The following is a 27,339-nucleotide window of genomic DNA, read 5'->3' as shown; positions in this document are numbered from 1 at the left end:
TCCAAGAAGCTGTCCAAAATGAAAGGTCGAGTCTGATTGGTTGCAATGGCAACTAAGCCAGTTTTAATTTACACCAGTTTGATAAATGACCCCCTATATCCATAAATATAATATTAGGACAATTGTGCGCATATTATATACTATATATATGTGGTTTAGTCTCCAGCATAACTCCACATGCTACTCTACCCAGCTTTCCAAAGCTGCTAAAAAGGGAGGATTTTTCCCTGTGTAACTGAGCATATTGGCTATTCAGCTGTTAGCACTATGGCAGGTATCATGTATAGTGTTGAGCAAATACAAGTGAAACAAGTTGAATTCGATCAGAATTTCAGGAAAACTTTGATTCACTGCGTGGTAAGAAGCCCGAAAAGGGGATATGACCCATAATGCCGTGCATCCAGCCAATCAGCAGATAGCCATCCCCTATGATGTCACAGCCCTATAAAAAGCATAATCCCGCCCGGTCTCCGGCATTTTTTCTGTGAGCTGAGTTTTATCAATCTTTTGATTGTAGAATATTATATAGGGACAGTGTAGGGATATCATAGGGAGAGTTTTCAGACACTGTAGGGAGAGTATAGGGAGATTGCAGGGACAGTTCAGGCTCTATGTAATTGCCCAGTGCATCTTGTTCCACTGCTGTGCCATTCAGTCTTAATCTATTCTGTTATACATAGACTGACTGTGCATCTGTCTTAGTCTCAACAGCCAGTCTAATTGCCATGATGGGGAGTGGGGGAAACCACCCACCATATAGCGTAGGTATTATTGGATGTAACCAGGCCTGTAAGCAAGGATAGGGAAGATAAAAACCTCCAATACAACCCTCATCCTAGCCCTGATCTCCTGACCATATGAGCGCCCCCTAATGGTGGGAGGACTCATACACTATGCCATTCTGACCCTAACAATCCCTAGCATAGGGGTCAGGTATAGGATATGGGTATAGGTTCCTCTAGGACACAGACAAACCAGAGTCTCCACAAGCCAAACAACCAAAGACAAAGGGAAAAGCAACGGAACTACTGTCATGTACAAGAGTGAGTCCACCTGACCCCTTGACATAAAACACCAAAAGAAAGTAAACAACTCTTACTGTCATGTTCTATAGTGGGTCCACCTGACTCCTAGAACAACACTCCAACAGTAAGAGGAATAACACATAGGGAAACGTCTAGCATACATGCTGGGACAAACAACACCTACAGAACAGACATGTAACTACAACAAGACGTACAACACACCCCACACGCAAACCCACACCAAACATACAGCAAGTGAGGTAGGGTACAAGGAGGATACAAAAGGAAGACAATTTATGTCCAACAAGGTGACCCTCAAGGACTAGGCAGGTTCACCCAGGAAAGGAGCAGAGCTCCATCACCAAACAAGGCTGGAGCACAACTGACTCCAGCCTGAAAGCCACAGGTAAAATAAACCTCGTGGCCACACCCAGGACACACCTAAATCCCCACCAGCGAAATAATTAACCTCTCCGGCACCTGACAGGGAAGGCACAAGAAAAAAGGAGGAGGCACCTACATGTTGTAACCACAACACGTTGCCGCTGGCAACAGCATGCATGGCAACAGTGTCATGGCGCACACCAAAGGCCGTGACACTAATATACAGTCTTGTGCACCTAGTTAATCTGCTGCGCTAGTAATAATTTAGTCTGTTCAGTTATACATAGACGTGTATGCACCGACTCATTGTCAGCAGGTGGTATAATATATAGGCACGTTTATATAGTTCATCTGTTTTGCCATTCATACTTCATCTGTTACATTACTGATTCAGTTGCTGTACTCTATGGCAAACAGACAGTTGCCTGGGCCCTCAAAAGGAATAGGCAGTGGCAAAAATGTTGCTGTAGCTAGCACAAGTAGCAGCAGAAGAAGGGGTGGTGGTAGCACCAGCCGCTGCACCAGACCAGAGCTGCCACTGTCAGGTGACAACAGATACACATAGCCAGGAATCGGTGGGTTCCTCTGATACCACACTTTGGCATGGCCCAGGAACAACCTCTGTGCCCTCACCTGTCCTGCAACTGCCTCTTTCTTTTGCTGCTCCTTCTGCTCGGGAAGTAATGCATTCTGCTGGCTCTGCTCCGCTTTTCAGTGAGGATGAGCTTAGTGAGAACAGTCAGCAGCTTACAGGCCAGCACAGAGTTGAAGGAGAGGATCACTGTATCCTCCCTTGGGCATGCAACTAGCGATGATGACAGTCGGGTGGGAGCGCGTGTTGCGAGTGGTCAGGGACTTGGCCATGAGACTGGTGAGGGTGACATAAGTGGATAATGTTGTAGCTGATCGCACGTGCGAGCTGGGTGAAGAGGGGGCATCATCATCATCAGGGAGTGAGGGTAACAGCAGGACTATGAGACATCAGTAGAGTGGCAGCATGCCGATGAACTAACAGGGTGGAAGCAGTGGGAGATCTGGAGCCAAACGTTCCTGAGGTAGACCATCTTCTACTCAGAAGCCAGGAAACAACTAGAGGTGCAAGGCTTCATAAAGGTAGCAGTAGGCAGTCAGCACGGATTGTTGGGTGTAAATGCAATACTTGGCAGTGTGGGAATTTTTTATCAAGTTGCTGAAGTATGTTAGTGTGGCAGTATGCAGGATATGTGGGCAGAAGACTAGCGCAGTCAGGATGCTAATGTTGAGTCAACACATAGAGCGCCACCATAAAGTAGCCTGGGAAAACCATGTCACTCATTTAGTGCTACAGCCTGATGCAGCAACTGCTGTATCTCCCACCAGCACACACAACCTCTACAGCAGTCATGGATCCTCAACCTCAGCAGAAGGAAGCTGTCATTTCTTCCCTTTATCTATTGCTCCTGATGCTCCACCTACTCCTCACCACTTGTTTTGTCAGCAATCAATCCCTGAGGCGGTTGCAAAGATATAACTGTATTCGCGCACTCATCCAGTGGCTCATAAGCTGAACATACACCTGGCCAAGTTGCTGGTAATACAGTTGCAGTCAGCCAGTAGCGCAGGGGCAACACGTGAGTGAGGTTCACGGTGGATTGATGAGGGGTCAAGTAATAAAACACAGTTCATCAGTTTACTCACGGTTAGCAGAAAGCCTCCCTGGGCTGGCAGGTGGACAGCACAAAATCCTCCGGGGCACGCTCTGTGGTAGGGAAGCATCAGCCAAGATGGTGGTTGAGGTGCCCTTGATGTTAGGGGTGCTTAGGGTGCTTGTTGCGGCTCAGTCCCTTGATGTTTTTTGTCGTGACGCCAGTACCGTTAATGGTGGTACAACCAATAGTAGTAATAATGAAGTAGGCAGTGGTAAGGTACAACTCACAACTTTTAATGATGTTGACTTTGGTTGCAGCAGTACAGAATACAGTCTCTTGTTGGTATTAGAGTTAATCTGCAAGTCCACTGTTCCTAGGCTTTCTTAGGCTGGATTTGAGCTGTGGTTAGGGAGTGCCTTATTCCTGTTGATATGCTCAGTCCTATACCTTGTCCCTTCCCTCCAATCTGAATATTGGGACAGGTAGCTACTCTGTTTCCCAGAATTATGGTGTGGCTGCCAGAAGCTATAAGTCCTACACCATGCGCAAAGGTGTCTGTGGCCCTAAATAATGGTTATTATCACTGATTAATCTTTCTGATGCTTGTTTCTATTCCAGGGAGGCAAACTCTCTCCTACTGGTCAGGGATGCAAGTGTATAGTCTGGTCACAGAAGGAAAACGCTCTTCTGTGCCTCACACCTTGGTACTACCAGATAGTGAAGTTGGCTCCACTCACTAATCTGTGGTGTGGAGTCTTCACTCTGCATTCTCTCCCACTAATCTCATCTGATCTGATCTGATTTGCTCTCATCTGTCTCACTAGGCCTGACCTAGGTATATATAGAACACAAGTTTTATCCCCATCTAGTGGCGGGATGTATAAATTACTCCTAATCTGCCTGGTAACAGGGATTTTGCAGATAAATTAGTACAAAGTCACATAATACTGCATAATAAATTTTTTAGGGTAAAACATGCTTTTAAGCAGTGTCCACACACATGTAGTGGGACGCTGCACAGTCCCTCCCTTTCCATATAGTGGCCTCTGAACATTTCAGAGAAATGATGGCTTGTGCCCATCCAAGGTGGAGAGTCCTAAGCAGTCATTATTTCTCAAAACTACCACTGCCTCCGTGAACCCCTGCACCGCTACTTCCCTGGCAGGTAGTCTTCTGTGAAGTGGGAGGTCTACCTCGGGCACATTTGGTTCCCGACCTCCTACTGCTACCACCCTGCTGACTCCCAGCCACACTACCACCTTGCTGGCTCAGCTGCTGCCTCATGTGCAAGTTGCCACCCTCTTCTCCTGATGATGATGAAGTCCCTTCTTCATCTGGCTCCCAAGTGCGATCGGGTTCATCATCATCCGCTACTGTCTGCACGTCACTGATGTTCCCCTCAATGGTCTCAGGGCCAGGAGCCTGACCGCTCGCAACATCAGCTCTCACGCAACTCTCATCTTCACTACTTGCCCGCCTATTGGAGTAAGTGGCATATCGCTCCTCCAGATCTTGGCTGGGCATTAGCTACTGACTGTCCTCTAGTAGCTCATCCTCGCTGAAAAGTGTAGAGGAGCCTACGGCATATAATACTTCTCTAGCAGAGGGAACATAAAAGGACAAAGGCAGATTAAGGACAGGTGAGGGCACATGGCCTGCTCCCGGGCTATGATAACTAAGCGTTGTGTCTAAAGAACCCACCGACTCTTGGCTAAGGGTGTCTAATGTCACTTGGACAAAGTAGAAGACCGAGTCAATCATTTAAGCACCGCTGAGTTGCTGGTCAAGACAGGACCGCTAGATGACACCGGGAGCACTGGCATGTCGCTGCAACTCCTGCTGCTACCACCCCCCACCCTTCTTCTTCTGCTGCCTGCAACAGAAATATTTTGGCCACTGCCCGTTCCCTTTGAAGGGCCTGTCAACTGTCTGTCTGATGTACTGTATAATAAGACGTAAGATGTACTTTTTTTTACACTTATACACCCCAAAAAAGGCTGTAGCACAAAGTAACTGCACCGCAGAACGGTAAATAAGATGAACTTTTTTTTTACACTTATACACCCCAAAAAAGGCTGTAGTACAAAGTAACTGCACAGCAGAACAGCAAATAAGACGTACTTCTTTTACACTTATACTCCCCAAAAATGGCTGTAGTGCAAAGTAACTGCACGGCAGAACGGTAAATAAGATGAACTTTTTTTTTACACTTATACACCCCAAAAAAGGCTATAATACAAGGTAACTGCACCGCAGAATGGTAAATAAGACAAATATTTTGTTTACACTTATACACCCCAAAAAAGGCTGGAGTACAAAGTAACTGCACCGCAGAACGGCAAATAAGATGTACTTTTTTTTATACTTGTGCATCCCAAAAAAAGCTGTAGTACAAAGGAACGGCACTGCAGAACGGCAAACAAGACAGACTTTTCTTTTACACCCAAAAAAAGGCTGTAGTACAAAGTAACTGCATCGCAGAAGGGCAAATAACATGTAATCTTTTTACACTTATATAACCCAAAAAAGTACGGAGTACAAAGTTACTGCACCGGAGAACGGCAAATAAGACGTACTTTTTTTTTACACTTATACACCCCAAAAAAGGCTGTAGTACAGAGTAGCTGCACCACAGAACGGCAAATAAGACGTACTTTTTTTACACTTATACAGCCCAAAAAAGGCTATAGTACAAGGTAACTGCACCGCAGAGTGGCAAATAAGATGAATATTTTTTTTACCCTTATACACCCCAAAAAAGGCTGTAGTACAAAGTAACTGCACTGCAGAATGGCAAATAAGATGTGCTTTTTTTTACACTTATACACCCCAACAAAGGCTGTATTACAAAGTAACTGCACCGCAGAACTGCAAATAAAACTTACTTTTTTTTACACTTATACACCCCAAAAAATCATCTAGTACAAATGGTGTATAAGTGTAAAAAAATTACATCTTATTTGCTCTTCTGTGGTGCAGTTACTTTGTACTACAGCCTTTTTTGGGGTGTATAAGTGTAAAAAAGTACATCTTATTTGCCCTTCCGCGGTGCAGTTACTTTGTACTACAGCCTTTTTGGGGGGGTATTATTTTAATTAAATTATTGTATTATACATTATGTCAGACAGACAGATGACAGGCCCCTTCAAAGAGAATGGGCAGTGGCCAAAATATTTCTGTCTGGGAGGTCAGGAGCCAAACGTTCCCGAGGTAGACTGCCCGCTTCGCAGGAGACTACCTGCCCGGGATTTAGCGGTGCAGGGGTTCACGGAGGCAGTGGTAGCAGGCAGTCAATACAGAATGTTGGGGGGGAAATGCCATACTCGGCAGTGTGTAAATTTTTGGTTAGGCCACTGGAGGAGGTGAACGGGGCCATTTGCCGAATTTGTGGGCAGAAGGTGAAGCATGGGCAGGGTGCCAATGTTGGCAACACCGCCCTGCGTCAACACATGCAGCATCATATGGGTGCAGTACATCATCTAGTGCAAACCTAAAAGCAGCAGCATCATAGCAATTTGGATCCCCAATAAGTGCAACAAGGTGTAATAGAATCACTCCTATTACCCAGGCTGTACACTCTCTTATTGCACCCTGTTCTCCTTTTATAGCGTGGATGATGCATCCCTATGCTTTCCCTATACTTTGAATAATCTTCCCATGAACTTGTAAATCGTTTTTTTCAGCACAATAAAGTATTTTCTAACACTGTCCCTAGCGCCTGCTAACATCTCTCCCTGCACTAAGCACACTGGAAAATGGTTCAATCTAAAATTGCTGAGGGTATTTATAGGGCTGTGACATCACAGGGGCTGGCTGGCAGATGTTTGGCTACATGCATGGCATTGTGGGTGATCCCTCGTTCCCAGAGCTCTTTGCTCCATATCCTAACATGTGCAGCAGCCATTTTAGGTGCAAATCAAATTTTTCCTGAAATTCGGATCGAATTCCACTTTGTTAACTTCGATTCGCTCATCTCTAATCTGCAGTTTTTTCAGGCCCTCCACGGAGAACACAATATTTGTCCTGTTGCCATACCACTCTCATGTCCTGGAGAGGATGTTGATAAATCAGACTGGCAAGGGGATAGAAGATGTGGCACCCACATCTCACAGCCACCTGAGCCCTGTGGAAGCTAAACTGGAGGACATAAATGCCTAGGAATTCTGTACAGAACTAGGTGGTTTATCTGCCCAAGCGACAGGAGGAGCTTGAGAGCGACAATGAAGACAACACAGATGACCCTGACATTATATAGTCAAGATGGAGGCAGGTAGTCCCTCAGAGTCTCTTGTGCAAATGGCCAAATGCATGCTGAGTTGCTTGCGTAGTGAAAGCTGCATTAACACCATTCGGTAGAGGAATGACTACTGGCTCTCCACAATGTTAGACCCTCGTAACCGGTCCAAAATGGGGGCCTTTTTTACACCTTCTGAGAGGGATGAAAAACCTAACTGCTATCAAGACATCGTTTGTAGCTGGTTGGTTGCTGCCTACGCATGCCATCACCCATCCTCACAAAGGTTTAACCGGGGAAACCCTCTGAACGCATGCTCCACTGCCATGACTGCTGGAGGGGGGTGGGGGGTAGGAGCAGCACCAGCTCTATCAGCAGCAACTTAAGTCTCTAATGAGCACTTTTCTTCACCCGCCTACTGAAGAAAACACCTAGCTGCAGCAGGACATGGAGCAGGATGCATCCTGTCACCTCAGATCCAAGATCTCATGAACTACTGGGCAGCAAAACTTGAATTGTTTGCCCTAGACAAGCTTTCCTGTCCGGCCAGTAGTGTGGCATCAGAGCTGGTGTTTAGTGCAGCGGGTGGCATAGTTACCCCAAAGAGAAGTCAGACTTTCAATACAAAATGTTGTGAGACCTTTATAAAGATAAATGAGGCCTGGATCAACTAGGATTTACAGACACTAGTGGCTGATACAACAGACTAGATTATTCTGGCAGTAATGATCTGACTGTAGTATGCTGCCGATGTTAGAGACAAATAGCCAAAACTAATGCAAATTGAGCATAAGGCCTCTATCACATGGTCAGTATTTTGCATCAGAATTTCATCATGATTTGGAAGCCAAAAGCAGGAGTGAGTCCAAAACACAGAAGACATGCAAATATTTCCATCACATGTTATCTCTGTTTTGGTCCCACTTCTGTTTTTGCCTTACAAATACTGATTAAATGCTGTCCAAATACAGGCAGATGCTCAAACTACAGTATCCACTTTTTTGGGCTGTTCTTCTGATGGATCAGAAGAATTGAATACCTGTAAATACCTGCGGACTACAGGTAATGGCACTTTGCTCGACGATGCCATTACACTGTAGTCCGCACGGGCGCAGACTACAGTGTGTAGTGCGCACGCGCAAGATTTCAAACAGGCTCAGGAATTAAGGTGGCGCTGGACGCAGGAAGGTGGCGCTGAGCAACGGACCGAGGGGTACGGCTGGGCACCAAGTGTCACCGCCAGACATCTGAGAAGCCCTGACAGACGTTCTTCAGAACCTCCTGCTTGAGGTTCTTTTGTTTTGCTTTCATTTTGTCATCTCGTTTCCCTCTCTCAGCTGTTATCTAGTTGCACTGATTGCATCCCTTTAAATCCCCTCCCATACTGCATCACTTTGCGGTTTATACAACTTCCTGGAGTGTGTACATGCTGGATGCTACAACTGATGCTTCTACAGATCAGTCTGTTCATTTATTTGTGTTTTCCTGTTTGCTTGATCCTAGGTGACCCTGACTCCCTCCGTATTAAGTGTAGGGAGCCGGTGGTCGTGTCCCCTCACTATTATAGGGTGTTCAGGTGTCATACAGTCGAGGCACGAGGGCATGCAATTTTCTATCATAGAGGTCTTTGCATGGGCTGAGAAGACAGAGAGAGTTTCAGGGCTTAAATAGAGGTCACCCTTTTGTTCCTTAGTTTCGGATCAAGCCAGTCGGATCCTTATTTGTAACTTCTTGTTTTCTGTTACACCATCCGTGACACAGGTTGGGATAGGACATCCCCTTGGGCACCTTATGTAAGTCATTAGCATATCACTAATATTGATTTTATAAAGAAATAAATCAAGACTATTAGTTTAATAAGGGCATCATTTAATACAGCTCAGGGAGACCTACAAGTAGCTATGTTTTACTGTAGGGGGTAAAATGTGGTGACAGAATCCCATTACGTTAGGTTTTGTTGGTTGTACTTTTTTGTTTGGATTCTGGGTTAAGCGGTCCTTTTAAAGATGGATCTTTTCTGTTTAAGATTATTTTATTCTTATATATATTTTACTATTTATACTCTTTGTGTCCAGTAATTGTAGGCATCTAGACTTTTTAACTGTAACCTATAATGAGATACAAATCAATACAAATCCTCTCTGCTCAATTGTTCTATCCTCTGGACATTAATAAACATGCTGTTTCCATCATGTAAATCACCTAGATGCATAATGGAGCGTGAACATACTTAAGAATAGTTTTAATAGATGTGTGGCAAATTATTGCTAGATTCATAGTTGTATCCACACACATATTCCCCTATCTATAATGAGAAAAATGCGATAATTACTCTCATTTCCTTTGAAGAAAAAAAAGTTCTTTATTGATATTTTTTTGCTTGGTATTTTGGACATGCAGTTCTGTGTAATGAAAAACCTATATAAATATCTGAGACTGTAAGCTCTAGTAAGTAGGACCTTCACAATGCCTCGAGTTACATTCCCTTATGCATATCAAAGAATATTTGTTTTCCTCCCTGTCGTATTTGCCCCTGGGCCCACACATTCATTCATCCTCTATATTCTTAGCTTATAAATAAAATATACTTCTAACAATAATCCAGAAATTTTATAGGAATTTATAAGCAAAACAGAACAAGTTGCTTATATTAATAGTTATGCCTAGCCCACAATTGCTAAATCGACAGATGAGATTGACAAATGAGGGAAAATCCCCAAAAATCTGAAATGTTGCTATTATTATGTCAGTGTCCCTTGGTTTGTAGTTTATTATAAAATACATTACCATCAAAATAATTTTATGTTAAAAACTGTTGTCTGGAGGCGTAGCTTAGCTTCCATGGTGTAAGATGTGCTTCTTCTCCCAGGCCCCAGCATAGTAAAATCCCACTAATATTATCAGCAGAAAAAAAAACATTAGAAGCCTCCCCAACTACCCTTCTCACTCCTGGAGACCACACTGACCAAATAAGCTGACCAAATACCTGCAAACATTGAGCGGCACTTTGGCATAATAAGCACATGTATGTATGTAGACTTTAACTAACTTACTAGCCATTTTCACCACTCCTAGCACAAAAAGTCTCATATCCTGTGAGTATAGCCCTCACAGTAATTTTATAAATTTTTTATACTTTTCTTCTTTACGTGTGATATAAAAAAATATATTATTGGTGTATGAAAGCTGTCCCAGCTTATAATAGTATTTTGTTAAATTACATCCTTCGACACATGACTGTTCCTATGGTGTAGGACTGTTTCCCCTTTACCAACGGTAAAACTGACGAAATTGAGCACCAGCTGATTCCTAAATTATTATCTCTTGGCAGCAACACTTACAAATGTTTATGCAGGTAGTGAAAACGTGGACAGATTATTTGTTTCACAAAGACAGGCAATTCTTAAAAATAAAGGTCATCACTCATTCATCATCTTGGTTGTCTGTAAATGATCAAAAGCCACATGCTCTTTTAATATTGAAAGACTATCCTTAGCCTATATGACATTGGTCAGCCACGTTTTTCACACCACATGCTCTTTTAATATTGAAAGACTATCCTTAGCCTATCTGACATTGGTGGCACAGCCAGGCAATATGCCACCAATGTACAGTACCAATCATTTGGTTATGTGATTGCAGGTCATTCAACAGTAACTAGACCTGAAGAAGAGAAGGAAGAGCATTGCTGGTCTGTCTCCTCAGCCTGGGGGTATGAAAAAAATTATAACTATAGCGCTGGATACAGTGAATTTTGGGACAGGAAATCAATGGCACCACTATTTTTAAAACTTGTTGATCTTGTTGATAAAATGTCTCGGAATAAGGAAAACAATATGGCAAGATATGGAGGTACTGAATACAATGTACATAATGGGAAAAAAAGAATTTAAAACATTGGAGGCTGTTCATGCATAAAAGCATTCCATTTTTACAAAGATCTTAATAGGAGATGTATGCAATATAGTGTCAGGCTAACCACAGACTCTTGGAAAAGAAAAGAGTGGCATACATTAGCAGATTACCTTCTTCCTAACTGCTTAAGAAAAAGCCATATTAAGAATGACCCTGGAGGCCTTTTCAGGTTCAGGTATACTTAGTGATTCAAGGGCTTGTTCTTTATGAGGCTCTGTTGTAAGCATTACTGGGAAAATAAGGGGGCTTTGTAAAGTAGTGAGGCCTTTATTGCAATCTACTGTACATTTGGTCACCTCTCTGCAAACCTTCTACTACAACAAATACCTCAATAATATTAACTTGGACCCTGCTACCACTAAAGTTTTTTCAGTGAGTACAAAGTAGTCATGACACCTGTTGTGTCCGGTACTGTCTATAGCAGTGATGGCTAACCTTGGCACTCCAGCTGTGGTAAAACTACAACTCCCAAGATGCCCCCCTTGCTTGGCTGCTCTCAGAACTCTACAGAAATAAATGAAGCATGTTGGGAGTCGTAGTTTCACCACAGCTGGAGTGCCAAGGTTAGCCATCACTGGTCTATAGTATAAAATGTTTATATTCAATATATGTTCAATATAGTACACACTTTGTAAACTTCTGTAATTTTTTTTTAACTGACAATATGATCCCTTTTATTTCAGAAAACATTTTTTATGTTTTCTGGTGGTAGTCCCTAATGACTACATAGCAACCCTTCAGATAGATAGATATTAGATAGATAGATATTAGATAGTGTTGGGCGAGCATGCTCGGCCGAACGCCATTTTGACTCAAGTATCGCGATGCTCGGCATATCGTGGTGTTCGGCCGAACACTGCCCGTGCTAGTGGGCGATGCTCAAGTCTCCTCCCCGCACGTTTGTTGGCTGCTACGCAGCCAATAAACGTGCAGAGGAGTACTGGCACTCACTGTAATGCCATAGCCAAGTTGATTACTGGTAGGGTTGAGCGAACCCGAACTGTAAAGTTCGGGTTCGTACCGAACGTTAGGATTTTTGCACCCCGGACCCGAACCCGAACTTTTCAGTAAAAAATCGTGTTCGGTGTTCGGCGAGTTAATGGAGCTTTTTGAAAGGTTGCAGAGCAGCCAATCAACAAGCGTTTAACTTGTGTGCCCTTAGAAGCCTTTACAGCCATGCCTACTAATGGCATGGCTGTGATTGGTCAGTGCAGCATGTGACCCAGCCTCTATATAAGCAGGAGTTACGTAGCGCCGCACGTCACTCTGCTCTTATTAGTGTAGGGATAGGATGCTGCTGGTGTGAGGGAGAGAATAGAAAAGAATCAATTATCAGAAGTGCTTGTTAACGTCAGCGATCTACAGCAATTTTGTTTTGTGTGTGCAGTGCACAATTTTTTTACCCTGCTTTAGGTGGGCGTCGCCAGCCATTTTATGCAAGTTCAGTGCACCAGCAAAGCATATTTGCATTTGTGACAGTAAAATTCAAGCTTGAAATACTGCAATTATATTCTTTTTTTTTTTTTTAAACACCCATTTTTTGTAAGACCCTACATGTGGGGCCTTTGCTGCATTTGTCATAGTGAAAAGAAGCTTGAAATACTGCAATTATATTCTGGGTTTAAAAAAACACAGATTTTTTTAGAAGCCCTACATCTGGGGCCTTTGCTGTTTTTGTGACAGTGAAATACAAGCTTGAAATACTGCAATTATATTCAGTTTTTAAAAAAAACACCCATTTTTTGCAATACCCTACATCTGGGGCCTTTGCTGCATTTGTCACAGTGAAATACAAGCATTAGATAATGCTCTTATATTCTGGTATAAAAAAAACACCCATTTTGGGCAAGATAATAAATTTGCCGTCTTTGCTGCATTTCTGACAGTCCAATGCAAGCGTTAGATACTGATGTTATATTCTGGTTTTAAGAAAAATACCCATTTTGGGCAAGATAATAAATTTGCGGCCTTTGCTGCATTTCTGACAGTCCAATACAAGCGTGATATTCCGCTGTTATATTCTGGTATTTAAAAAACACCCATTTTGGGCAAAATAATACATTTGTAGCCTTTGTTGCATTTGTGACAGTCAAATACAAAGTTTAAATACTGCAGTTATATTCTTGGTTTTAAATAACACCAATACAAGCGTTATATACTGCTGTTATATTCTGGTATTAAAAAAAACACCCATTTTGGGCAAGATAATATATTTGCAGCCTTTGCTGCATTTCTCACATTCCAATACAAGTGTTAGATACTGCTGTTATATTCTTGTTTTAAAAAAACACCCATTTTGGGCAAGATAATAAATTTGTGGCCTTTGCTGCATTTCTGATAGTCCAAAACAAGTGTTAGATACTGCTGTTACATTCTTGTTTTAAAACAAACACCCATTTTGGGCAAGATAATACATTTGCGGCCTTTGTTGCATGTGTGACAGTCAAATACAAACTTTAAATACTGCTGTTATATTCTGGGTTTAAAAAAAACACAAATTATTTGCAAGACCCTATATCAGGGGCCTTTGCTGCATTTATCACAGTCAAATACAACCAGTCTTTACTGCAGTTACATTGTTGATTGACAAATTAATATTTTTTGGGACCGTGAAGTAATTGTATAAAATTCGCCTGTCACACTGTTGTGTGACCTCAAGAAATATTTCCTCTTTATGACACCGGCACTGCCTTACTCTCAGTGAACTTAATTGTTGACTATTGGCCGTTACATTGTCGCCTGATAAAAACCATCTGTTAGTTTGGTGGGTGAACTCAATGAATGAGGAGAGCGTCAAATAAGGGACATGGCCCCGGTCGTGGTGCTGCTGGTGGAGCTTCTGTTGCAGGAAGAGGACATGGTCGATCTGTGCCAGATACACGCACAAGTGAAACTCAGGTGCAAGTAGGCGACAGAACCTTCAGCGTTATATGGTAGGGCCGAATGTGGCTCTACGAATGGTGAAACCAGAACAAGTACAGGCGATAGTAGATTGGGTGGCTGACAGTGCCTCCAGTTCCTTCCCATTGTCTCCCACCCAGTCTCCTGTGCAACGCCATCTGTGGCAAGGTCCACCTAACTACGGATACATGGACCAGTAAGCACAGTCAGGGACGTTATATCTCCCTAACAGCACACTGGGTAAATGCAGTGGCGGCTGGGCCTGAGGCGGATAGCAGTTTGGCGCATGTCCTTCTACCACCGAGGATTGCAGGGTGCTTCAGTTTGCCTCCTGTTGCTTCCTCCTCCTACTCAGCTTCCTCATACTCTACCGCCTCCTCATCTGGTCAATGTAACACCTTCACCACCAACTTCAGCACAGCCAGGGGTAAACGACAGCAGGCAGTTTTAAAACGTATCTGTTTGGGGGACAAACCCCACACCGCGCAGGAGCTGTGGACGGGCATGGAACAACAGACCAATGAGTGGTTGGTGCCAGTGAGCCTCAAGCCCGGCCTGGTGGTGTCATGGCTGAGGATGGGGAAAACCCTCAGCCGTGCGGTATCAGCAGATGGATGGTCAGAGCATGGCCAGGACAGGAATCAGGGAGCAGGTCACCTCCTAACAATCCCTAATTCTGACCCTATCTCCTAGCCTGTATGAGCCGACCCTGATGGTAGGAGGGCTCATACTCCGGAACCTGATATTCCTGCTAGCCCTCAGGGTGGCCCTGGACTAGGAGCAGGGTAAGACGACCTGTTCCTCCTAGACACGGAGGAACAGGAGTCTCACTGGCCAAGCCACATAGAAAGGGGAACATGAACAGACATATGGCAATGACAGGTAAGTGAGACTAGTACCACACCTACCTGCCACAGACACACAACCTGGAACCCATGTACAAGTGCTGCTGTCCACAACAACACAAAGGACACAGCACACACCAGACATCACACGGGAACACAGGAAACCATATGCTACAATAAATAAAGACCAAAGAAACATCTACTTAACACCATACATGAACTTATGACCACAAGGGTGGCCCCCACTGGCAGATGGTATAACAGGAGGATGTCTCCAGCAACCATGGCTGTAGAACCCCTCAGCTAACTGAAAACAGCAGAGGCTTTATAGCCCAAAGTAGCCACACCCACACTCAGACACACCAGGTGATCACACACACAGGACGAAGTTAACCCTTCCACTACAAGGCAAGAGAAGACGGCCACTTAAAGGGGAAGTACACACATAAACACACACTTCACTTGTTGCCGCGGGCAACGGCATGCGTGGCAACCATGTCCTGGGGATCAGCCATAGGGCTGAGACACTGCCACCACATGCACACAACACCACACGTTTCCACAGGCAACCAAGTGAAGGAAAGTGTCACAAAACACACCATAGGCCGTGACAGGTGGTGTGCGATAATGGCCAAAATCTCGTAGCAGCTCTGGGACTAGCCGGTTTGACGCACATCCCTTGCCTGGCGCATGTGCTGAATTTGATGGTGCAGAGGTTCCTTAAAAATTGCCCCAAAATGTCAGAGCTACTACAGAAAGTGGGGGCCGTCTGTGCGCGCTTTCGGCGTTCTCACCCTGCTGCTGCTCACCGGTCAGCGCTGCAGCATAACTTCAGCCTTCCCGCTCACCACCTCATATGCAACATGCCCACAAGGTAGAACTCCACTTTGCACATACTGGCCAGCCTGTGGGAGAAGCAGCAGGCATTAGTGGAGTCAGCTGCAGCATTCATGGGTGAGTCGCTTTGCAGAACAGCACCACTTCACCACCAATGACTGGGTCTCCATGGGAAACCTGTGTGCCTTGTTGCGCTGTTTCGAGTTCTCCACCAACATGGCCAGTGCCGATGATGCCGTTCTCAGCGTTACTATCCCACTTCTATGCCTCCTTGAAACAACGCTTCAGGCGATGATGGAAGAGGATGTGGCACAGGAGGAGGAGGAGGAAGAGGGATCATTTCATAGGGTTTTAGTCCAGTCATTCACAAGTGGCTCCGAGGGTGGGTACCTACACCCACAAATGCCAGGTACACAATTGTCCAGCCAGGGCACAGTTCTGGAGGATGACGAGGTGGAGGATGAGGAGGAGAGAATGGAGGAGGAGAAACCGTGTTCACAGCAGGGTGGCACCCAAACCATCTCATGGCCACCACTGGTGCATGGCTGGGGGGATACAGACAACACAGATGATACCCCTCCCACAGAGGACAGCTTTTTGTTGCCTCTGGGCAGCCTGGCACACATGAGTGATTACATGCTGCAATGTCTCTGCAACGACCGCCGAGTTGCAAACATTCTAACTTGTGCTGATTACTGGGTGGCCACCCTGCTGGATCCCGGTTACAAGGACAACGTACCGTCCTTAATTCTGTCACTTGAGCGTGATCATGAGATGCGCGAGTACAAGTGCACGCTGGTAGACGGGCTGCTGGTGGCATTCCCACCTGACAGCGGGAGCACAGTGAAAGCACAAGGCGAAGGCAGAGGAGGATATACTGTATAAAAAAAAAAAAATGGAAAAAATAAAACCAAAAATCAGTGTTGTCTACCTCGTCCTCCTCCACCGCTTCTTCCAACTACACTGCTACGTCCACCGCCTCCTCAACCTCCGACTCCATATGGAACTCCAACTCATAGATCTAGATTTTTATTTTATTTTTTACATATTTTAGTTAATGTAATTTAACTAATTTATCTGATACATTGTTGCGTTACATATCCCATTTTTTTGGTTGTGATATACCCCTGCTCTACCTAGTGGACAGGTTAATAAATTTCACTAATTTGTCTGTTACATTGTCGGGTGAAATTCACCAATATTTGGCCGTGATATACCCCTGCTCTACCTAGTGGACAGGTTAATAAATTTCACTATTTTGTCTGTTAAATTGTCTTGTGAAATTCACAAATTTTTGGCTGTGATATACCCCTGCTCTACCTAGTGGACAGGTTAATAAATTTCACTAATTTGTCTGTTACATTGTCGGATGAAAGTCATACATTTTTGGCTGTGATATACCCCTGCTCTACGTAGCGGACAGGCTAATAAATTTCACTAATTTGTTTGTTACATTGTCAGGTGAAATTCACCAATTTTTGGCTGTAATATACCCCTGCTCTACCTAGTGGACAGGTTAATAAATTTCACTAATTTCTCTGTTACATAGTTGGGTGACATTCACCAATTTTTGGCTGTGATATACGCCTGCTCTACCTAGTGGACAGGTTAATAAATTCACTGTTTTGTCTGTTAAATTGTCGTGTGAAATTCACCAATTTTTGGCTGTGATATGCCGTATTTTTCGCCCTATAAGACGCACCGGCCCATAAGACGCACCTAGGTTTTTGGGGAGGAAAATAAGAAAACAAATATTTTTAACCAAAAGGTGTGCTTTTGGTGGGTTTGGAACTAATGGTGGTCTGTAAATGGCACTATTACTGGGGATCTGTGAAGGACACTGTTATGGGGGGATCTGTGGATGACGGACACTGTTATGGGGGGATCTGTGGATGACGGACACTGTTATGGGGGGATCTGTGGATGACGGACAATGTTATGGGGGGATCTGTGGATGACGGACACTGTTATGGGGGGATCTGTGGATGACGGAAACTGTTATGGGGGATCTGTGGATGACGGACAATGTTATGAAGGGATCTGTGGATGATGGACACTGTTATGGGGAGATCTGTGGATGACGGACACTGTTATGGGGGGATCTGTGGATGACGGACACTGTTATGGGGGGATCTGTGGATGACGGACACTGTTATGGGGGGATCTGTGGCTGGCGGACACTGTTATGGGGGGATCTGTGGATGACGGAAACTGTTATGGGGGGATCTGAGGATGACGGACGCTGTTATGGGGGATCTGTGACGGACACTGTTATGGGGGGATCTGTGGCTTGCACTGTTAGAGGGGGGATCTGTGACTGGAACTGTTACAGGGGGGATCTGTGGATGGCACTGTTAGAGGGGGGATCTGTGGGTGGCACTGTTAGAGGGGGGATCTCTGGGTGGCACTGTTAGAGGGGGGATCTGTGGGTGGCACTGTTAGAGGGGGGATCTGTGGGTGGCACTGTTAGAGGGGGGATCTGTGGGTGGCACTACTATGGGGGATCTGTGGGTAGCACTGTTATATATGTGCCATCCACAGACCCACCCACCCCTTAACTGTGCCATCCACAGATCCCCCCCTCCCGCCGCTCCAGTATACAAATATAAAATGTCTTATTCAATTAAAAGTGATTACACATGCCCCCTCACTCCTATTAGTACCGTACATCCTAACAGCTTCAGTAGAATGCCGGCAGGCAGGGCGGCTGGCGCGTCACTCACTGACGTCACTTGCCTGTGCCGCCTGCTTCATTCATAAAGTAGGCGGCGCAGGCATGTGACATCAGGGAGTTACGCTGCCATCCGCCGGGCCTGCCTGCATTCTAATGAAGCTGTTAGGATCTACGGTAATAATAAGAGTGAGGGGGCATGTGTAATCACTTTTAATTGAATAAGACACTTTTAATTGAGTAAGACATATTTGAATATTGCAGCACTTAAGTGGCGGAGCTATAGTACAGTGACTGCACTTCCCCGCCACTATTGCCGGCCCCCAGCTCCTCCCAGTCCCTCCCCGCTCTCACATACATCGCAGCCTGCGATGTAAAACGGTCAGCATTCGCCACATAAGACGCAGGGGCATTTTCCCTCTATTTTGGGGGGAGAAAAAGTGCGTCTTATGGGGCGAAAAATACCTAGTGGACAGGTTAATAAATTTCACTAATTTGTCTGTTACATTGTCGGATGAAATTCACCAATATTTGGCTGTGATATACCCCTGCTCTACCTTGTGGACAGGCAAAAAAAATTCACTAAGTTGTCTGTTGCATTGTCGAGTGAAATTCACAAATTTTTGGCTGTGATATACCCCTGCTCTACCTAGTAGACAGGTTAATGCATTTCATTAATTTTTCTTTTACATTGTCAGATGAAATTCCCCAATTTTTAGCTGTGACATACCCCTGCTCTACCTAGTGGACAGGTTAATAAATTTCACTAATTTGTCTGTTGCATTGTCGGGTGAAATTCACCAATTGTTGGCTGTGATATACCCCTGCTCTACCTAGTAGACAGGTCAATACATTTCATTAATTTGTCTGTTACATTGTTGGGTGAAATTCACAATTTTTGGGCTGTGAAATACCCATGCTCTACCTAGTGGACAGGTTAATAAATTTCACTAATTTGTCTGTTACATTGTCAGGTGAAATTCACAAATTTTTGGCTGTGATATACCCCTGCTCTACCTAGTAGACAAGCGAATACATTTCACTAATTTCTCTGTTACATAGTTGGGTGACATTCACCAATTTTTGGCTGTGATATACCCCTGCTCTACCTAGTGGAAATACAATACATTTCACTTATTTGTCTGTTACATTCGTAGGTGACATTTTACCATTTTTGTTGTGAAACCCCTGCTCTGCATAGGTGACAGGGACCTAAATTTAAAAAAATCATCTGTTACATTGTCAGGTGACATTTTACCAATTTTGCCGTATACAAACCCCTGCTCTGCATAGGTGACATGAACCAAATTTTTGTAACATCGTCTGTTCAATTGGTGGGTGACATGAACCCAGTTTTGCCGTGAATAAACCCCTGCTCTACATAGTTGACAGGGCCCGAAATTTTTTAAAATTGTCTGTTCCTTTGGTGGGTGACATTAACCCATTTTTGCCGATGAAAAACCCCTGCTCTGCATAGATGACAGGGACAATGTGTCTTTAATTGGCCCTTCCATTCGGTCCTTCCACTTTAATAACTTGTCAGTTTGATTACATTGCAGCCATTGACCTCCCTTTGATGTGGTATCTCTTTCTCATGCTCCCTCTCAAGCGTCGAACCCTGATTCACTGCTAACCGCGATCAACATGGTAGGCGCAGAAAAGAACATTGAAAGTTGATAGAGCAGATATCCAATTGGATCGTGGACATCACGGGGACGTGTGACATAGTGGAGCAGTATGTGTGCACACGCCTACACGTACTGACTGATGGGTCTGCCCCCTTCATCTTCTGGGTCTCCAAATTGGGTTCATGGCCTGAGCTTTCCCTTTACGCTTTGGAGGTGCTGGCCTGCCCTGCAGCCAGTGTATTGTCTGAATGTTTGTCTCGCACGGTTGGAGGGGGTTATCACAGGTTATATTTCCCAATGTTTTGGGGTGTACCCTAATTTAAATAAAAAATAAATAAAAAATGTAAACCAAAAACCAGTGTTGGCTACCTCCTCCTCCTCCACCGCCGTTTCCACCTACACCGCCACATCCACGGCCTCCTCAACCTCCTAATCCATATGATCTCTTAGATCAAGATTATTATTTTTTACTTTTACATATTTTATGTTATTTTAAGTAATTTCCCTATCCACATTTGTTTGCAGAGCACTTGCCATCCTCTTAACCACATTGTGATGCCATTTGCAGCCCTCTAGCCATTTCCATGACTTTTTTAGAGCCATTTTAGTGCTCCAAAGTTCAGATCCCCATTGACTTCAATGTGGTTCGGGTTCAGGGCCAAGTTCGGGTCCTGAACGCAAACTTTTGTTGTGAAGTTAGGCCAAACCCATTGATCCCGAACATCTAGGTGTCCACTCAACTCTAGTTACTGGCATTACAGTGATTGGCTGGCCGGAATGCGTTATCGGTAGGGATGAGCGAACTCGAACTGTATAGTTCGGGTTCGTACCGAATTTTGGGGTGTCCGTGACACGGACCCGAACCCGGACATTTTCGTAAAAGTCCGGGTTCGGGTTCGGTGTTCGTCGCTTTCTTCGCGCTTTTGTGACGCTTTCTTGGCGCTTTTTGAAAGGCTGCAAAGCAGCCAATCAACAAGCGTCATACTACTTGCCCCAAGAGGCCATCACAGCCATGCCTACTATTGGCATGGCTGTGATTGGCCAGAGCACCATGTGACCCAGCCTCTATTTAAGCTGGAGTCACATAGCGCCGCCCGTCACTCTGCTCTGATTAGCGTAGGGAGAGGTTGCGGCTGCGACAGTAGGGCGAGATTAGGCAGATTAACTCCTCCAAAGGACTTGATTAACTGATCGATCTGCAGCTGTGGATCATTGAGCTGCTGATCCTCAATTGCTCACTGTTTTTAGGCTGCCCAGACCGTTTGTCAGTCACATTTTTCTGGGGTGATCGGCGGCCATTTTGTGTCTTGTGGTGCGCCAGCACAAGCTGCGACCAAGTGCATTTAACCCTCAATGGTGTGGTTGTTTTTTGGCTAAAGCCTACATCAGGGTGAAGCTGTCACACCAAGTGCATTTAACCAGCAATAGTCTGTTCATTTTTTGGCCATATACAAAATCAGGGGCAAGCTGCGCCTGTCACCAAGTGCATTTAACCCTCAATGGTGTGGTTGTTTTTTGGCTAAAGCCTACATCAGGGTGAAGCTGTCACACCAAGTGCATTTAACCAGCAATAGTCTGTTCATTTTTTGGCCATATACAAAATCAGGGGCAAGCTGCGCCTGTCACCAAGTGCATTTAACCCTCAATGGTGTGGTTGTTTTTTGGCTAAAGCCTACATCAGGGTGAAGCTGTCACACCAAGTGCATTTAACCAGCAATAGTCTGTTCATTTTTTGGCCATATACAAAATCAGGGGCAAGCTGCGCCTGTCACCAAGTGCATTTAACCCTCAATGGTGTGGTTGTTTTTTGGCTAAAGCCTACATCAGGGTGAAGCTGTCACACCAAGTGCATTTAACCAGCAATAGTCTGTTCATTTTTTGGCCATATACAAAATCAGGGGCAAGCTGCGCCTGTCACCAAGTGCATTTAACCCTCAATGGTGTGGTTGTTTTCTGGCTAAAGCCTACATCAGGGTGAAGCTGTCACACCAAGTGCATTTAACCAGCAATAGTCTGTTTATTTTTTGGCCATATACTACATCAGGGGCAAGCTGCGCCCGTCACCAAGTGCATTTAACCCTCAGTAGTGTGGTTGGTCAAGCTGTGACACCAAGTGCATTTAACCAGCAATAGTCTGTTCATTTTTTGGCCATATACTACATCAGGGGCAAGCTGCGCCCGTCACCAAGTGCATTTAACCAGCAATAGTGTGGTTATTTTTTGGCCATATCCCAGTCTAATTCTGTCACTAAATCCATACCGGTCACCCAGCGCCTAAATACTAGGCCTCAAATTTATATCCCGCTAAATCTCTCGTTACCGCTGTCCTGTTGTAGCTGGGAAAGTTATTTAGTGTCCGTCAAAGCACATTTTTTGTTCTGGGTTGAAGTACAATTCCCAATTTAGCAATTTCATAATTTAGTGGTTTCTGCTATATCAGAGCTATTTGAAATCTATCCCTAAAAGGGTATATAATATTCAAGGTGCACATTGGGTCATTCAGAATAACTTCACACACACCCGCTACTGTGTATTTTCAAGTCTAATTCTGTCACTAAACCCATACCTGTCACCCAGCGCCTAAATACTAGGCCTCAAATTTATATCCTGCTAAATCTCTCGTTACCGCTGTCCTGTTGTAGCTGGGAAAGTTATTTAGTGTCCGTCAAAGCACATTTTTTGTTCTGGGTTGAAGTACAATTCCCAATTTAGCAATTTCATAATTTAGTGGTTTCTGCTATATCAGAGCTATTTGAAATCTATCCCTAAAAGGGTATATAATATTCAAGGTGCACATTGGGTCATTCAGAATAACTTCACACACACCCGCTACTGTGTATTTTCAAGTCTAATTCTGTCACTAAACCCATACCTGTCACCCAGCGCCTAAATACTAGGCCTCAAATTTATATCCTGCTAAATCTCTCGTTACCGCTGTCCTGTTGTAGCTGGGAAAGTTATTTAGTGTCCGTCAAAGCACATTTTTTCTTCTGGGTTGAAATACAATTCCCAATTTAGCAATTTCATAATTTAGTGGTTTCTGCTATATCAGAGCTATTTGAAATCTATCCCTAAAAGGGTAGATCATATTGAAGGTGCACATAGGGTCATTCAGAATAACTTCACACACACCCGCTACTGTGTATTTCCAAGTCTAATTCTGTCACTAAACCCATACCTGTCACCCAGCGCCTAAATACTAGGCCGCAAATTTATATCCCGCTAAATCTCTCGTTACCGCTGTCCTGTTGTAGCTGGGAAAGTTATTTAGTGTCCGTCAAAGCACATTTTTTGTTCTGGGTTGAAGTACAATTCCCAATTTAGCAATTTCATAATTTAGTGGTTTCTGCTATATCAGAGCTATTTGAAATCTATCCCTAAAAGGGTATATAATATTCAAGGTGCACATTGGGTCATTCAGAATAACTTCACACACACCCGCTACTGTGTATTTCCAAGTCTAATTCTGTCACTAAACCCATACCTGTCACCCAGCGCCTAAATACTAGGCCTCAAATTTATATCCCGCTAAATCTCTCGTTACCGCTGTACTGTTGTTGCTGGGCAAGATATTTAGTGTCCGTCAAAGCACATTTTTTGTTCTGGGTTGAAATACAATTCCCAATTTAGCAATTTCATAATTTAGTGGTTTCTGCTATATCAGAGCTATTTGAAATCTATCCCTAAAAGGGTATATAATATTCAAGGTGCACATTGGGTCATTCAGAATAACTTCACACACACCCGCTACTGTGTATTTCCAAGTCTAATTCTGTCACTAAACCCATACCTGTCACCCAGCGCCTAAATACTAGGCCTCAAATTTATATCCTGCTAAATCTCTCGTTACCGCTGTACTGTTGTTGCTGGGCAAGATATTTAGTGTCCGTCAAAGCACATTTTTTGTTCTGGGTTGAAATACAATTCCCAATTTAGCAATTTCATAATTTAGTGGTTTCTGCTATATCAGAGCTATTTGAAATCTATCCCTAAAAGGGTATATAATATTCAAGGTGCACATTGGGTCATTCAGAATAACTTCACACACACCCGCTACTGTGTATTTCCAAGTCTAATTCTGTCACTAAACCCATACCTGTCACCCAGCGCCTAAATACTAGGCCTCAAATTTATATCCTGCTAAATCTCTCGTTACCGCTGTACTGTTGTTGCTTGGAAAGATATTTAGTGTCCGTCAAAGCACATTTTTTGTTCTGGGTTGAAGTACAATTCCCAATTTAGCAATTTCATAATTTAGTGGTTTCTGCTATATCAGAGCTATTTGAAATCTATCCCTAAAAGGGTATATAATATTCAAGGTGCACATTGGGTCATTCAGAATAACTTCACACACACCCGCTACTGTGTATTTTCAAGTCTAATTCTGTCACTAAATCCATACCGGTCACCCAGCGCCTAAATACTAGGCCTCAAATTTATATCCCGCTGAATTTGAATACAATACATTGGGCCAAATAATATATTTGTTGTTGTGGTGAACCATAACAATGAGAAAAACATCTAGTAAGGGACGCGGACGTGGACATGGTCGTGGTGGTGTTAGTGGACCCTCTGGTGCTGGGAGAGGACGTGGCCGTTCTGCCACATCCACACGTCCTAGTGTACCAACTACCTCAGGTCCCAGTAGCCGCCAGAATTTACAGCGATATATGGTGGGGCCCAATGCCGTTCTAAGGATGGTAAGGCCTGAGCAGGTACAGGCATTAGTCAATTGGGTGGCCGACAGTGGATCCAGCACGTTCACATTATCTCCCACCCAGTCTTCTGCAGAAAGCGCACAGATGGCGCCTGAAAACCAACCCCATCAGTCTGTCACATCACCCCCATGCATACCAGGGAAACTGTCTCAGCCTCAAGTTATGCAGCAGTCTCTTATGCTGTTTGAAGACTCCGCTGGCAGGGTTTCCCAAGGGCATCCACCTAGCCCTTCCCCAGCGGTGAAAGACATAGAATGCACTGACGCACAACCACTTATGTTTCCTGATGATGAGGACATGGGAATACCACCTCAGCATGTCTCTGATGATGACGAAACACAGGTGCCAACTGCTGCGTCTTTCTGCAGTGTGCAGACTGAACAGGAGGTCAGGGATCAAGACTGGGTGGAAGACGATGCAGGGGACGATGAGGTCCTAGACCCCACATGGAATGAAGGTCGTGCCACTGACTTTCACAGTTCGGAGGAAGAGGCAGTGGTGAGACCGAGCCAACAGCGTAGCAAAAGAGGGAGCAGTGGGCAAAAGCAGAACACCCGCCGCCAAGAGACTCCGCCTGCTACTGACCGCCGCCATCTGGGACCGAGCACCCCAAAGGCAGCTTCAAGGAGTTCCCTGGCATGGCACTTCTTCAAACAATGTGCTGACGACAAGACCCGAGTGGTTTGCACGCTGTGCCATCAGAGCCTGAAGCGAGGCATTAACGTTCTGAACCTGAGCACAACCTGCATGACCAGGCACCTGCATGCAAAGCATGAACTGCAGTGGAGTAAACACCTTAAAACCAAGGAAGTCACTCAGGCTCCCCCTGCTACCTCTTCTGCTGCTGCCGCCTCGGCCTATTCTGCTGCTGCCGCCTCGGCCTCTTCCTCCGCCTCTGGAGGAACGTTGGCACCTGCCGCCCAGCAAACAGGGGATGTACCACCAACACCACCACCACCACCTCCGTCACCAAGCGTCTCAACCATGTCACACGCCAGCGTTCAGCTCTCCATCTCACAAACATTTGATAGAAAGCGTAAATTCCCACCTAGCCACCCTCGATCCCTGGCCCTGAATGCCAGCATTTCTAAACTACTGGCCTATGAAATGCTGTCATTTAGGCTGGTGGACACAGACAGCTTCAAACAGCTCATGTCGCTTGCTGTCCCACAGTATGTTGTTCCCAGCCGGCACTACTTCTCCAAGAGAGCCGTGCCTTCCCTGCACAACCAAGTATCCGATAAAATCAAGTGTGCACTGCGCAACGCCATCTGTAGCAAGGTCCACCTAACCACAGATACGTGGACCAGTAAGCACGGCCAGGGACGCTATATCTCCCTAACTGCACACTGGGTAAATGTAGTGGCAGCTGGGCCCCAGGCGGAGAGCTGTTTGGCGCACGTCCTTCCGCCGCCAAGGATCGCAGGGCAACATTCTTTGCCTCCTGTTGCCACCTCCTCCTTCTCGGCTTCCTCCTCCTCTTCTTCCACCTGCTCATCCAGTCAGCCACACACCTTCACCACCAACTTCAGCACAGCCCGGGGTAAACGTCAGCAGGCCATTCTGAAACTCATATGTTTGGGGGACAGGCCCCACACCGCACAGGAGTTGTGGCGGGGTATTGAACAACAGACCGACGAGTGGTTGCTGCCGGTGAGCCTCAAGCCCGGCCTGGTGGTGTGTGATAATGGGCGAAATCTCGTTGCAGCTCTGGGACTAGCCAATTTGACGCACATCCCTTGCTTGGCGCATGTGCTGAATTTGGTGGTGCAGAAGTTCATTCACAACTACCCCGACATGTCAGAGCTGCTGCATAAAGTGCGGGCCGTCTGTTCGCGCTTCCGGCGTTCACATCCTGCCGCTGCTCGCCTGTCTGCGCTACAGCGTAACTTCGGCCTTCCCGCTCACCGCCTCATATGCGACGTGCCCACCAGGTGGAACTCCACCTTGCACATGCTGGACAGACTGTGCGAGCAGCAGCAGGCCATAGTGGAGTTTCAGCTGCAGCACGCACGGGTCAGTCGCACTACAGAACAGCACCACTTCACCACCAATGACTGGGCCTCCATGCGAGACCTGTGTGCCCTGTTGCGCTGTTTCGAGTACTCCACCAACATGGCCAGTGGCGATGACACCGTTATCAGCGTTACAATACCACTTCTATGTCTCCTTGAGAAAACACTTAGGGCGATGATGGAAGAGGAGGTGGCCCAGGAGGAGGAGGAGGAGGAGGAAGAGGGGTCATTTTTAGCACTTTCAGGCCAGTCTCTTCGAAGTGACTCAGAGGGAGGTTTTTGGCAACAGCAGAGGCCAGGTACAAATGTGGCCAGCCAGGGCCCACTACTGGAGGACGAGGAGGACGAGGATGAGGAGGAGGTGGAGGAGGATGAGGATGAAGCATGGTCACAGCGGGGTGGCACCCAACGCAGCTCGGGTCCATCACTGGTGCGTGGCTGGGGGGAAAGGCAGGACGATGACGATACGCCTCCCACAGAGGACAGCTTGTCCTTACCCCTGGGCAGCCTGGCACACATGAGCGACTACATGCTGCAG

The sequence above is a fragment of the Bufo gargarizans genome, chromosome 1 (assembly GCF_014858855.1).
Source record: "Bufo gargarizans isolate SCDJY-AF-19 chromosome 1, ASM1485885v1, whole genome shotgun sequence".
Taxonomy (NCBI): Eukaryota; Metazoa; Chordata; class Amphibia; order Anura; family Bufonidae; genus Bufo; species Bufo gargarizans.
The sequence above is the reverse complement of the archived record's forward strand: the minus strand, read 5'-3'. Positions refer to the sequence as shown.